A 15,968-nucleotide genomic window follows, 5' to 3' on the forward strand; every position below is an offset into this window, starting at 1 on the left:
CATAACATACAGTTCAACAGACACTTCTGTACCAGTAGTGTAATGTACACATAATATATAGTTTTCTTACATTTGTAAGACAAGCATACACATCATATTGCTATTCACAAATGACATAGAATTATTTAGAAAATTCCAACTTGCTGAGCTGGCAGCCTTCACAACCCCCCCCCCCGAAAACTCAAGCTAGTTTTTCAAGTGACCCTTGAGAGGGTAAAATCAGTAGAAAACAGAAAAGTGACTAACCAAGTAAGCAGAGCAGCTACTGGAGAAAGTCAGACTAGTTTTAAGATACAACAGTAAGATACATTTCTAGGTCATTAGTACTAATAAGTTTCAATACTGGGGTTAAAGAGGAGCTGATATTAAAGGTTGTTAGGATAGAGATAGAGTGATAGTAGGGTGTAGCTAAAAGGAGGAAGTTCATGGAGGATTTTTACAAAGACATGTCCAGGTGCTGTATAGGTGTTCCTTGAGGGTTTTTTGAAAGCTACTTCATTACTTATTTCTCTGATGCATAGGGGTAACTGGTTCCAGGATAGGGCTGTGGAGTAGCTGTAATAGGGTTTGGCCAAAAGATATTTTGGCTTTATATATATCTAAGAGATTTTGGTCAGCATTCCTAAGGTATCAGACTGGAGTATTGTGAGAGATAATAGAAAAAATGTCATGGCAGAAGGAGGGTTTATTGAGAACAGAGTGAATGATAAATTGTTGAGAGGCTGTTTAAGGAACTCTATCCAGTTTAATATGTTGACAGATTGACAGTGATGAGAGTTTGCTGGCAGATTAGCTGCAAACCTGGCAATTTTGTTATAGGTGGTTTCTAGCCTTTGTGAGTAAAGAGGACTAGATATTAGTTAAAATTTGTGACATGTAGAGGAAGGAGGCTTAGGAGAAGGTGAGCATGGGCAAGTGTGATTTGGGACTATTTTGTAAAGATTTTTTTTTTATTTCTATAAAGTAGTCCAAGTTGTGGGTGAGTTTTTAATGCAACTGTTAACATGTAGGTAGAATTTGAGTTGATCATCTATGATAGCTCCAAGCAGTTTGGTGTGAGTTTCTACATTGATAATAGAGTTATTGAGTGATGTTACAGTGAAGGAGGGTTTAAAGGGGTGAGAGATTTTGGTAAGAATAGAAGTCTTTTTTTGGATTAAGTATAAGTTGATTATTAGAGGGCCAGTTTAGTTTTTTATCAAGTTAAATGAGTTTTGAGTAAGGGTGTGTAGGTCAGACAGAGTATTAGAGATAAAGATGATAGTGAAGTCGTCAGCATACTGAATGAGAGGATTGAAGACAGGAAGTATGGAGGTCACTAGTGAAGATGTTAAATAGTAATGGACCAAGGACTGCTCCTTGGGAAATTCCTGTAGTGATTGGGAGGAAGGGGGCGTGAGCAGAGAGCCATTTGACTGACTGCAATCTGTTGCAGGGATAGCTAGAGAACCAGGAGATAGTAGAAGTAGAGAGATTAAGGTTTGGGACTTTGGAGAGGAGAAAGTAGTGAGATACAGTATTGAATGCTTTGGAGAGATCTATAAATAGACAGGATATGAGTTTGTTTTTGGTCTCTGTCAAGGAATACTGAGTGAGTCAGTATTTCTCTTGGAAAACCTACCCTGCTGAAAATCCCTAACAAAGCATTTGTCACCTTCCTGTCTCCATAGAGGACAGAACCACTGCATCAAAATATCTACTAGCATAATCTACAACCACTATGATATACATCTTCCCTGTGTAACTTGAGGTAGAAAGAGGCTCCCCATATCCATACCTACCCTCTGAAATTGCTCCTCAATAACAGACAAAGGCATTAAGGGAGCTTTGACCTTATCTCCTGCTTGTCTACTTTTTGGCACTGACACAGGTTCTGCAGTACCCTTTACATCCCTTGCAATCTCAGGTCAATAAAAGTTCTGCATAATACATCGCTTGGTATACTTTATAACCATGTAACCTGCAAAAGGAATGTCATGGGTTATGGCTACAACTGCCAGACAGTAGGATCTAGGGATTACCAACTGCTGTATTACCTCAACTTCTAGCCCTCCCTCAGGGGTCCATTTCCTATACAGTAACTCCTTGTTCCAGCATTTTCTTGAAAATTAGGTGTCTACCTAGCTACCTTGCTCAAGCCTCTTAGTGTAAGGTCCAAGAGCTGAGCCTGTCTCATCTCTATCTTTGTGACCCTTGCGATGCCCCTACACTGGCCCAGTAATCAAAGAACCTCAGTCCTTACCACTAGCACCAGTGAGGGACGTGCACATTGGGAGGATGACAAGTACACACACAGTAAAGTACAATTTCCCTTAAAAAACACAGAGATCACAGTCAGTCTGCAGATGGTTTCTCCAGATCCCCAATAAGACTCCCCACACACAGATATAGAGTTAAGATCTCAGCTGAGTGGTCAAGCCAAAACCTCCACCACCCTCTCTGTCCAACCAATGCTTTGTGTCTCTGCCCAAGTAGCTGACACACACACACACACACACACACACACACACACACACACACACACACACACACACACACACACACACACACACACACACACTTTGAGATTTGATTCATATACAAACATTCAGACATTCCTGTTAAAGGCTGGCACAGGTTCACTAGCTATGCCCCTTCTGCCCAGACTATAAGGTAGTACCAGCTGTCCCCAACCACTCTTTATCAGCTGCTATAAGGCCCTTACAAAGGGTGACCAGTTCTATTGTGTAATGTTACTATTATCCAAATGGTAAGTGTGACCAAGATTAAGGCTATTTTGGAGTGGCCTATACAGTGTCATTAAGTACAGGTGCAAGAGCATAAATATCTCTAAAAAACCTGCCACAATTAAAAGGTTTAAATATATTTAATAATAAATAATAAAAGAACAAGACAATATTTAACTCGGCACAGTGACTTCAGAATCACAGGAAATATTTTAAAGCAACATTGCAGGACAGTCTCACATAAATACAGAAAACATCTAACCTAATCTTACTAAATTTCTATCTATCTCAAAGAGAAACCACTGCAATCTAAGTCTTACTTACAGAGCAACATGCAGGCAGAAGTGCTGGGTGAATGTTTCTAGCTCCAAAGACAAATACAAAATGCACAGACTCACTCTTTGAGATAGTTCTTAAATTACTATCAAACATTACTGCTGAATTATCTCAAATTGCATCATTCTTTGTCACCTCTGCTTTCAGTTCCCAGGCTAACAGAAACTTACAAATGTAGCACCTCTGTGTCAAAATGGAAGTCATAAAACAGTTAACCACCTTTACATTTGAAACCTGTAATTATTTCTGTTTCCAGACAATAAAAAGAACTCCTAGCTGTAGACATTCTGTCTCCTAGTTGAGATAAACATCATCATAAAACTTTTTGTTTTTCTTGAGGGTTTGCAAGTTAACTCTATGTTCCAGTCTTTACCATCAAAACATACATTTGCATAGGCATGTAGTTTAAACACATTTCTGCTCTTTTCCAGCAGGGTACACTGTGATTGCATTCTTGAAGCTCAGTACATAACATACAGTTCAACAGACACTTCTGTACCAGTAGTGTAATGTACACATAATATATAGTTTTCTTACATTTGTAAGACAAGCATACACATCATATTGCTATTCACAAATGACATAGAATTATTTAGAAAATTCCAACTTGCTGAGCTGGCAGCCTTCACAACCCCCCCCCCCGAAAACTCAAGCTAGTTTTTCAAGTGACCCTTGAGAAACATTGCTTGGGAGGCTTGAGCCTATCTGTGAATACCTTGCTCCATTCCCTGTCTTGAGAGTCCATCTGAGTTGGCATTGCTAACCCCACTGTGGTGCTGCTCTGTCATATTACATGCTTGCAACCCTAGGCTCCACCTTAGTAACTTGGCATTTTGCTGGCTGGCTCAATGTAACCATGTTAGGGGATTGTGGTTCATAACTACAGTGAATTTCCTTCCATACAGATAAGGCTGAAGTTTCTGCAGTACCCACACTATGGCTAGACATTCCTTTTCTACAGCTGCATAGCATTCCTCCTTGGGTTGGAGCCTATGACTAAGATAAACCACTGGGTGCTCTTCTCCCTCTGAAGAAATCTGGCTAAGTACAGCACCCACTCCATGGTTTGAAGCATCCACCTGAAGAACAAATTATTCGCTGTAATCTGGACTGGCTAATGCAGGGGGTCCGTCAAAAGCTCCCTTAAGCTTCTGGAATGCCTGCTCACATGCCGGGGTCCACACTACCTTATCTGGTCTATTTTTCCATGTCAGGTCAGTGAGGGAGTAGCTATGATAATACAATTGGGGACAAACTTTCTTTAGTATCCTGCTGTCCCTAAAAATGTCCTCACCTGCTTTTTTGGTAACAGGGCCAGGCCATGCCTGAATGGCTTCTACTTTGTAAGCTTCTGGCCTGATCTTACCGCTCCCCACTCTATGTCCCAGGAAGGAGACCTCTGCAATCCCCACCTGACATTTGCTGGGCTTTATGGTCAACCCTACCCTCTGTAGTCTGCCCAGCACCTCCCTGACATGCTGAAGGGTCTCTTGCCAAGAATGGCTGTAGATGGCAATATCATCTAAGTAAGCAAGGGCAAAATCTCCTGCTCCTGCTAGGATATGATCTACCAGCCTCTGGAAAGTCACTGGGGCATTTTTCATCCAAAAGGGCATCTTTGTAAACTCATACAATCCAAAAGGAATCACAAAGGCTGACCTCTCTCTAGAACTGGGAGTCAAGAGCACTTGCCAGTAACCCTTGGTAAGGTCAATGGTGGTAAGATACTTAGCCCCACCCAGCTGCTCTATGGCTTCATCTGTCCTATGCATGGGTAAGCATCTGACTCTGTGTAATTATTTAATTTTCTGTAGTCCACACAGAACCTGGTGCTGCCATCTTTCTTTGGTACCAACACCAGTGGAGAGGCCAAGGGATTGCTGGACTTCTGGATTACCCCTACTTCCAACATTTCCTGTATCTCCTCACTAAGAGAATTTCTGACTCTCTCTGGCACCCTGTAAGGGGCTTCCTGATAGGTCTTTGGGGTCCTGTATCCACATGATGGTGCACCAGGTGGGTGCTCCCTGGTTTCCCAATGAACATGTCCCCAAACTCATGTAACACTGCTCAGATTTCTCAAACCTGGGTAGGGGATAGCTGCTGGGATATTGCTACCCCTTCTACTGAGGTGTCAGTCCAAGCCTCACTGAGGAGATCAGTCACCAGATCTCCCTCAGACTCCTCCTGCAATCCACTGAAAATACTCAGCACAAGCGCCTCCCTATCATGGTAAGTTTTCATCAAGTTAACATGGTATATTTCTGCCCCTGCTTTCTGCCTAGCAGTTCTACCAAGTAGTTAACATCACTGACCTGCCTTACCACCTTGTGCGGCCCTCCCAAGCTGCCTGCAGCCTGTTTTCTCTAACAGGAATGAGAGCCATTACCTGCTGCCCTACAGCATTCTTTCTAGCTTGAGTATTCCTGTCATACCAGACCTTTTTCTGCTGTTGAGCTTCTGCCAGGTTCTCCATGGCCAAGCCCATGGGTTCCCTGAGCCTTGTCCTGAGGTTTAGAACATATGCCACAACAGATGCCTTGTGGAATTCACACTCATCCTCCACTCATTTTGAATTAAATCTAGAGGTCCCCTACCCTATGCCCATACAACTCAAAGGGTAAAAAACATGTGGATTCCTGGGGAACGTCTCTGTAAGCAAACAACAGATAGGGCAAATATTTGTCCCATTCCCTCTTAAACTGGTCTGCAAATGCCCGTAGCATCATCTTAAGTGTAGAGTTTAACCTCTCAACAAGACAATTAGTCTGTGGATGGTAGGGGGAGGTCTTTAGGTGCTTCACCCCACAGCACTTCCACAGAGAAGTCAGCAGGTCTGACATGAAACTGGCATCTCTGCCAGTCAGTATTTCGTTTGGGAAACCTACCCTGCTGAAAATCTCTAAGAAAGCATTTGCCACATTTTCTGCCTCAATGGAGAACAGAGTCACTGCCTCAGGGGATCTGGTAGCATAATCTACTACCACTAGGATGTACTTTTTCCCTGTTGAACTTGGGGTACTCAGAGGCCCCAAAATATTCGTACCTACCCTCTGAAATGGCTCCTCAATCACAGGCAAATGCACCAAAGGAACTTTCACCTTGTCTCCTGCCTTGCCTACCTTTAGGCACTGCTCACAGGTCCTGCAGTACCCTGTTACATCGCTAGAAATCCCAGGCCAATAAAAGTTCTTCATAATACATCTCTTTGTACATTTTATGCCCATATGACCTGCAAAGGGAATATCATGGATTATGGCTAGAAGTACCAGACAGTAGGCTCTGTTGTATTCTCTCACCCTCTAGCCCTCCCTCAGGGATCCACTCTCTATACGGTAACCCTTTGTCCCAGTATATAGAGTCCCCCTTTCCTTGAGCATCAGGTGCCTTACTAGCTACCTCCCTCAGGCCTTGTAATGTAGGGCTTGAGAGCTGAGCCTGTCTCAGCTCTCTCTTGGTAACCCTTCCCAGCTCTCCTTCCACAGGAAGTCTGTTATCCACTGACATCAGTTCTTCCCTGTCAGTCTAGGTACTACTACTCACCTCTGCCCTTGCAGTCACTCTGTCCAAGGGAACATCAGTACCCACAAGCAGCTGTGGCTCACCTTCAGTCTCACTGCTACAAGGCAGCTCCATCCCTGAAGTAACCACCTCACTAGTTCTGGCTGCAAGTGTGTGGTCAGTCTGGGTCTCCTGCAGGCTACCAGACCCACATGCTTGTCTCCAAGAGTGACTGCATGTAACTGCATGAACACATGGTACTGCATTATCAAAATTATTCCCTATCAGGGCATCTGCAGGGATATCCTCAAACACACCTGCTTGCTTGCTTTTTTTTCCACCCTCCTAGTCAAGGTGAACCGTAGCCAAAGGTATTTGGAACGGGGCCCTCCTAAAGCATTGACTGGATAGACTGCCCAAGCAAGTAGTGCGCCTCTGTAACCATTGCATGCTTCACAATGTTTAGGCCAGAGGGTGTGCCGCTCTTAGCCATGGTCTCTTTCCTATTCAATAAGACAGGGCAAAACCTCTTGTGGTAGTTTGGTACCCTAGTTGCCTCAAGACAACCTACTGTTGGCATTTTGTCATTCCCACTTACTGGCTCACCCACCTTTTGTTCCCCACCTTGCCTCCATGGGCATCTATATGCTACATGACCCCACTGATTGCATTCTCATGTCCTCAGGCAAAGTGCTAAGGGCTTGTTCCCTCACCAAAAGGTCTGCCAGCTCTTCAAAAGTGGTGGCCTGACATCCACTCACCCACCTATGAAAATAAGTGCATAGTTCAGCAATATATTCACACACACTTTGATCTGCTTTGCATCTATACTCACAAAGCTTTTTCCTATAAGCTTCAGATGTTAACTTAAAAAAATTCTAGCAAAGAATTCTTTACAACAGTATAATTTAAGCAGCCATTATTAGACAGTTTGGAAAGAACACTTACAGCTTTACCATGGAGTAAGGGGGTCAGGAACCATACCCAGAGACCTTGGTCAACATCATACTGTTTACATACCCTCTCAAACATATGAATAAAACTATCAAAATGATCCCCCTCTGTAAATTGTGGAAGAAATTTACTGACTTTTATTGCTTCTGGAGTTCGGCTACTCCCTTCCCCATTACCTCCATGACTCTGGCGAAGAGTCAGCATCTCCTTTTTATGTTGCCTCTGCCTCTCCTTTTCCTCAGTTTCCAGGTGTAGCAGTTTCTCATTTTCCTCATTCTCTGGACACCTCAGTCTCTCTGCTGCCTCTGTTTCCAAATGCTTGGCCTCCAGCTCAAGTCTCTTTAACTACAGATGGATTTTTAAGTCCTCTGTGGAAAGGTTGAGCTGTCCATTTTCTGAGGGTTGTACATCCCCATGGCCAGTCTGATTGTCTTCCTGGTTGCTATTCTCTGATGCAGCTGTGACTAAAGCTGCAATCATGTCTGCTTTAATCAGGTTGGCATGCACCAGTCATTTAGCCTGGCACATCTCAGTCAAATGGCTCCTTGTGAGCTTGCCGTACTCCTCTGCTGACATGCCCGCCTGCTCTTCCTGACTAACTAAGCTAACAAAAAAAAAATAAATTGTGATATGAACTCTGAATGTTCACTGCATGGCTGATTAAGAGTACAAGCACATTTAGTGACCACTGTACACAAGCTACAGGAATTCAATATCCACACAAGTAAATGCCAATTAATATGTGATGTGGCTATCCTACCACTGCTAAACAATTAATATGTGATGCCCCTACAATGGCTTAGTAATCAAGGAGCCTCAATTCTCACATCTAGCACCCGTGAAGGATGTGCACATTGAGAGCATGACAAGTACACACACACACAGTAAAGTATAATTTTCCTTAAGAGCACACAGAGATTACAGTCAGTCTGGGGATGGTTTCTCCCTCTTTCTCCAGATCCCAAATAAGACTCCCCCCTGACACAACTATAGGTTAAGATCTCAGCTGAATAGTCAAGCCAAATGCTCCACCACCCTCCCTGTCCAACCAGTGCTTCCTGCCCAAGTAGCTGACACACACACACACACACACACACACACACACACACACACACACACACACACACACACACACTTTGAAATTTGATTTATATACAAACACACAGACACTCATAGGTTCACTAGCTATGCCCCCTTCTTCCCAGACTATAAGGTAGTACCAGCTGCCACCAACCACTCTTTATCAGAGTGGCCTACACAGTGTCACCAAATACATGTGCAAGTATTGCTTAAATATATCTAAACAAACCAGCCACAATCATCATCATCATCATCTTCTTTCAGCTGTTCCCGTTAGAGGTCGCCACAGAGGATCATCTGTTTCCATTTCTTCCTGTCCTCTGCATCATGCTCTTTCAACACCAACTGCCTGCATGTCCTCTCTCACCACATCCGTAAACCTTATCTTAGGCCTTCCTCTTTTCCTCTTACCTGGCAGCTCCATCCTTAGCATCCTTTTCCCAATATACCCAGCATCCCTCTTCAGCACATGTCCAAACTAATGCAATCTCACCTTTCTTGCTTTGTCTCCAAACTGTCCAGCCTGAGCTGACCCTCAAATATACTGATTCCTAATCCAGTCCATCCTAGTCACACCCTGTGCAAATCTTAACATCTTTAACTCTGCCACATCCAGCTCTGACTCCTGCCTTTTTGGCAATGCCACCGTCTCCAACCCATATAACATAGCTGGTCTCACTACCCTCTTGTAGACCTTCCCTTTCACTCTTACTGGTACTCGTCTGTCAAAAATCACTCCGGACACTCTTCACCCATTCAACCCTGCCTGCACTCTCTTCTTCACCTCTCTTCCACACTCACCATTACTCTGAACTGTTGACCCAAGTACTTAAACTCATCCACCTTTACCAACTCAACTCCCTGCATCCTCACCATTCCTCTACCCTCCCTCACATTTACACACATATATTCTGTTTTAGCCCTGCTGACCTTCATTCCTATCCTCTCTAAAGCATATCTCCACCTCTCCAGGGTCTCCTCAACCTGGTCCCTACTCTCACTACATATCACAATGTCATCTGCAAACATCATAGTCCACGGGGCCTCCTGTCTGATCTCATCTGTCAATCTGTCCATCACCACTGCAAATAAGAAAGGGCTCAGAGCTGATCCTTGATGTAATCCCACCAACACCTTAAACGTATTTGTCACTCCCACCGCAGTCCTCACCAGTGTCACACTACCCTCATACATATCCTGTACCACTCTTACATACTTCTCTGCCACTCCCGACTTTCTCATACAATACCACAACTCCTCTCTGGGCACCCTATTATATGCTTTCTCTAAGTCCACAAAGACACAATGCAACTTCTTCTGACCTTCTCTGTATTTCTCCAACAACACTCTCAGAGCAAATATTGCATCTTTAGTGCTCTTTCCCGGCATGAAACCATACTGCTGAACACTAATCATCACCTCCCTTCTTAACCTAGCTTCCACTACTCTTTCCCATAAATTCAGGCTGTGGCTGATCAGTTTTATCTCTCTGTAGTTACTGCAGCTCTGCACATCACTCTTATTCTTAAAGATAGGTACCAAAACACTTTTTCTCCACTCCTCAGGCATCCTCTGACTGTCCAAAATTTCATTAAACAATCTGGTTAAAAATTCCACTGTCATTTCACCTAAGCACCTCCATGCTTCCACTGGTATGTCATCTGGGCCAACAGCCTTTCCATTCTTCATCCTCTTCATAGCTGTCCTTACTGCCTCCTTGCTAATCTGTTTCACTTTCTGATTCACTATCCCCACATCATCCAACCTTCTCTCTCTTTCATTCTCTTCATTCATCAGCCCTTCAAAGTACCCTTTCCATCTCCTCAACACACTCTCCTCACTTGTGAGTAGGTTTCCCTCACTATCCATTATCACCCTTACCTGCTGCACATCTTTCCAAGCTCTGTAGTTCTGTCTAGCTAATCGGTACAGGTCCTTTTCTCTCTCTTTAGTGTCCAATCTCTCATACAACTCTCCACATGCCTTATCCCTTATCCTTAGCCTTCGCCACCTCTCTCTTTGCCATGCGTCTCATCTCCTTATACTCATGTCTACTTTCTTCATCTCTTTGACAATCTCACTTCTTCTTCACCAGCCTCTTCCTCAGTATACTCTCCTGTACTTCCTCATTCCACCACCAGGTCTCCTTGTCCTCCTTCCTCTGTCCAGATGTCACACCAAGCACCTTTCTAGCAGTCTCCCTTACTAGCTCTGCTGTAGTTACCCAGCTATTCAGAAACTCTTCACTGCCTCCCAGTGCCTGTCTTCAATCACCCTTTTTTAACTTCCACCATTTAATCCTTGGCACTGCTTTCACACTCCCCCTCCTTTTCTTGATCACCAGCGTCATCCTACAGACCACTATTCTATGCTGCTTAACTACACTTTCGCGTCACTACTTTACAGTCTCCAATCTCCACCAGACTAGCCCTCCTACATAGTATATAATCCACCTGTGTGCATCTTCCTCTACTCTTGTACATCACCCTATGCTCCTCCCTCTTCTTAAAATACGTATTCACCACAGCCATATCCATCCTTTTCGCAAAATCCACAATCATCTGACCTTCTGCATTCCTCTCCTTAACACCATACCTACACATCACTTCCTCATCCCCTCTGTTCACTTCATCAACATGCCTATTGAGGTCCGCTCCAATCATTAGTCTCTCACCCTTGGGTACACTCACCACCACTTCATCCAACTCACTCCAAAATTTTTCTTTCTCATCCATCGCACACCCGATTTATGGAGTATATGCACTAACAACATGCAACATTACACCATCAATTTCAAGCTTCATAAACATCACTCTATCAGACACTCTCCTCACCTCCAAAACACTCTTGGCATACTGTTCCTTTAGGATAACCCCTACCCCATTTCTCCTGCCATCCACACCATGACAGAACAATATGAACCCGCCTCCTATACACCTGGCCTTACTTCCCTTCCATCTCATCTCTTGCATGCAAAATATATCAACCTTCCTTCTCTCCATCATATCAGCTAGCTTTCTCCCTATACCAGTCATACTGCCAGCATTCAATGTTCCTACCCTCACTACTACACTCCTAACCTTCCTCCTCTCTTCCTGCCTTCGGGCATGCCTTCCTTCTCCTCTTCTCCTTCGGCCTACAGTAGCCCAATTTCCACCAGCACCCTGTTGGCTAACAGTACTGGTGGCGGTTGTTGTTAACCGAGGCCTCGACCGATCCCATATGGAAATATGAAATGTTCTCTGCATAAGTAATTTGGCAGAGGTTTTACGCCGGATGCCCTTCCTGACGCAACCCTCCCCATTTATCCGGGCTTGGGAACGGCACAAAGAAATGCACTGGCTTGTGCATCTCTAGCGGCTGGGTTTAAAAAAAACCAGCCACAATCAAAAGGTTTAAATATATTTAATAATAAATAATAAAAAAACTAGGCAATACTTAATAACTCGACACAATGACAACAGAGTTCAGAATCACAGGAAATATTTTAAAACAACATTAGCGGACAGTCTCACATAAATACAGACAACATATAAACTAATCTTACTAAATTCCTATTTATCTCTAAGAGAAATCACTGTAAACTAAGTCTTACTTAAGGAGCAACATGCAGGCAAAAGTGCTGGGTGAATGTTTCTAGGTCCAAAGACAAATACAAAATGCACACATTCACTTTCTGAGATAGTTCTTAAATTACTATCAAACATTGCTGCTGGGTTATCTCAGACTACATCATTCTTTGTCACCTCTGCCTTCAGTTCCTAGGCTAACAGAAACTTAAAAAATTAGCACCTCTTTGTCAAAAATACTTATCTCTCAGAAGTTTGCATAAAACTGGAGGTCATAAAACAGTTACACAATTTTACATTTGAAACCTGTAATTATTTATGTTTCCAGACAATAGAAAGAACTCAAGCTGTAAACATTCTGTCTCCTAGCTGAGATGAACACTATCGTAAAACTCTTTGCTTTTCTTGAGGGTTTGCAATTTATCTCTGAATGTTCCATCCTTTACCATCAAAACATATATTTGCACAGGCATGTAGTTGCTTGGGCACTCATACAGATTTCTGCGCTTTTCCAGTGGGGTACACTGCGGTTACATTCTTGAAGCTCTGTACATAACATGCAGTTCAACATACACTTTTACACCAGTAGTTTAATGTAGACATAACCTATAGTTTCCTTACATTTGTAAGACAAGTATACAAATCATATTACTATTCACAAATGACATAGAATTATTTAGAAAATTCCAGTTAGCTGGGCTGCCTTCCGAACCCTTCACAGTTCCTGTTCCACAGGAAGTGTGGTCTCTTCTGATAGCAGTGCCTCACTGTCAGCCTGGGTAGTACTACTCTCAGCCATGCTGTTCAAGGGAACATAAGTACCTACCTGGAGCTGTGGCTCACCTTCAGGGTCACAGCTACAGGTTAGCTCCCCCCTGAAACAGCCACCTCACCAGCCCTGGCTTCAGGTGTGGAGTTTGCCTGGGTCTCTCCCCGACTACCAGGGTCACATGCCTGTCCCCAAGCCAGACTGCGTGTAACTGTATGCACACAAGGTGCTGCATTATCAAAATCATTCCCTATCAGGACATCTGCAAGGATTTCCTCAAACACACCTACTTGCTTTCTTCTTTTTCTATTCTCCAAGTCATGTTGAACCCTGGCCAAAGGCATTTTGAATGGGGTCCCTCATAAAGCTCTGACTGGACTGGAGTACCCAAGCAAGTACTGCTCCTTTTTAACTACTGCAGGCTTCACAATGGTTATGTCACAGGCTATGTCTCTCTTAGCAGTGGCCTGGTATCCATCCACTAAGATAGAATATAAACTCCGGTGATAGTCTGGTTCCCCTGTTTTCTCTAGACAACTTGCTGCTGGCATACTGTTATTCCCACTTGCTGGTTCCCCCACCTTTTGTTTCCCACCTTGCCTCCATGGACATCTGCATGCTGTATGGCCGCACTGGTTACATTTAAAACATCTACCCCTTGTTCTTGGCTGCATACCTGAACTAGTGGCTTCCCCTGTTATTACTGGACTCTGCTCGGTGGTTTAGGCTGCCCACCATGGGTTCCCTTATATCCATGTGCAGAACTCAGTATCCCCTTCTTCTGCAGTGATGCCCTGCTTGCTAAGTAGAGATTCCCTTTTTTCACCAGCTCATCTGCAGAATTGCATCCCCAGGCTGCCAACCAGAGCCTCATGTCCTCTGGTAAAGTGCTAAGGGCTTTTTTCCTCACCAAAATGGCTGCCAACCTTTCAAAAGTGGTGACCAGACAACCTCTCACCCACCTTTGAAAATAAGTGCTTTACTCAGCAGTATAATCGCATACAGTTTCATCTGCCTTGCATCTATGTTCACAAAACCTTTTTCTGTAAGCTTCAGGTGTTAACTTAAAACATTCCAATAAGCATTGTTTTAATTTATCATAGTTTAAACAAGTAAGTATCAGGCAATTTAGAAACAGCATTTACAGCTTTACCACAAGGTAAGGGGATCAAGATCCGTACCCAGAGCCCTTGATCAAAATTATACAGTTTACATACTCTTTCAAATATATGAATAAAACTATCATTCTCTGTAAACTATGGAAGAAATTTACTGACCTTTATTGCTTTTGGGGTTCAGTTATTCCCTTCCTCATTACCTCCATGACCCTGATGAAGAGTCAACAATTCCCTCTCATGTTGATGCTGCTTCTCATTTTCTTCAGCCTACAAACACCAGAGTCTCTCATTTTCTTTGGACCCTAAATCTGCAGTCTCTCTGCTGATTAATATTCTGTTTCTCCTTTCTTTGGACTGCATATGCCGCAGTCTCTCTGCTGATTGAAAATTGCAAACATTTGGCCTCCAGGTCAAGTCTCTAACTCCAGATGTATTTTTAAGTCCTCTGAGGAAAAGGCGAACTGTCCTGTTTCTGAAGGCTGCAATTCCCTATCACCAACCTGGTTATCCTCCTGGTTGCTGGTCCAGGCTACAACTGTGACTAAGGCTGAAATAATTTCCTCTTATTCAGGCTGGCATGCACCAGTCCTTTGGCTTCACACACCTTAGCCAACTGGTTCTTATCCAGCTTGCCAAAATCCTCTGCTGACATCTTTGCCTGCTTTCGTTGACTGAACTAAACTAACAAAAAATAAATAAAACCGTTGTGAAAAATGAAAGTCTGTATATTTACCTTGTGGCTGCTGAGAGTACACACATCTGCAGTGACAACTGCCTACAGGCCACAGAAGTTCAATTAAAATATCCACACCACTGCTCCCAAATATGTGACAATCCCTGCTCTGGGCCAGCAATCAAGGAGCCTTACTCCTCAATGCTGACACTGGAGAGGGATGTTGCCTTAGACCAGAAATAGATACACAGTGTTTTTCTAGATGCAGCTCTCTGCACCAAGCACAATTTCCCTTAAGAGCACACAGGTAACATACTCAATCCATGGGCTGGGTTTCTCTCTCTCTCACTATCTCTCTCTCTCTCTCTCTCTCTCTCTCTCTCTCTCCAGGCCCCCAATAAAACTTCCCACTGGCACAGCCGTAAAGCTGAGTCCTCATCTAAGTGTTCGAAGCCAAGTCCTCCACCACCATCTGTGTGAAACCAGTGCTCCGTGTCCCTGCTGCATGTAGCTGACACACACACAGTCTTTGCAATTTGATTTTCACACACACACACACACACACTGGGAAAGGCCGGCATGGGTTCACTAGCTCTTCCCCTTCAACCCAGACTATAAGGCAGATTCACTGCCATGAGCCAACTACTTTAAGGCTCTTACAAGGGTATCCAATTACATTGAATAAAATGAATACTAATATAAATGGTAGTGTTTGACCAATGCTTTCAGGAGTGGCCACAGTGTCACCAAATAAATATAAGTACTCCCAAAGGTTAAAATATTCTCTGAAAGTCCAGGCAAAATGAAAGGTTTAAATATATTTAATAATAAATAATAAAATAACACAATAATATTAAATATCTATTTATAATGAACACCAGAGTTTCAATCACGGGAAATATTAAAAATAACATAGATGGAGAGATTCACACAGATAACAAAAACAGTACTTAACTGATCTCACTATATTTTTCTGACTGACCTAAAGAATTCCTATTCCCTGGTTACTTTCTAAAGCAAGGCAAGATGAAGTGGGTAAGGGATCCTTCTCTATCAGGTTTCAAAAACAGACTGCCCTGTGACTTCTGTCTCATGTAGTATTAAAACATCATTTCAGTGTTAGATTATAGAATGAAATCACACATTTCTGGTCATCTGACTTCTAGTTTCCACACTAACCCCCGCCCTTACTAGAAACAGAATTTATTACATATATGTTACCATACACACAGGCAGAGCTTT

At 43.3% G+C, this 15,968-nt stretch overlaps 1 protein-coding gene across 1 annotated transcript in view; it reads right to left on the reverse strand.

Annotated features, from left to right (window-relative positions):
- The window catches only part of ADAMTS16 (ADAM metallopeptidase with thrombospondin type 1 motif 16), a 1,625,291-nt gene that overhangs the window by 403,205 nt on the left and 1,206,118 nt on the right, over positions 1-15,968 (reverse strand). The gene's annotated exons all lie outside the window — the stretch shown is intronic.

This window comes from Protopterus annectens, chromosome 3.part0 (assembly GCF_019279795.1).
Source record: "Protopterus annectens isolate FY-2018-M chromosome 3.part0, PAN1.0, whole genome shotgun sequence".
Classification (NCBI taxonomy): domain Eukaryota; kingdom Metazoa; phylum Chordata; order Ceratodontiformes; family Protopteridae; genus Protopterus; species Protopterus annectens.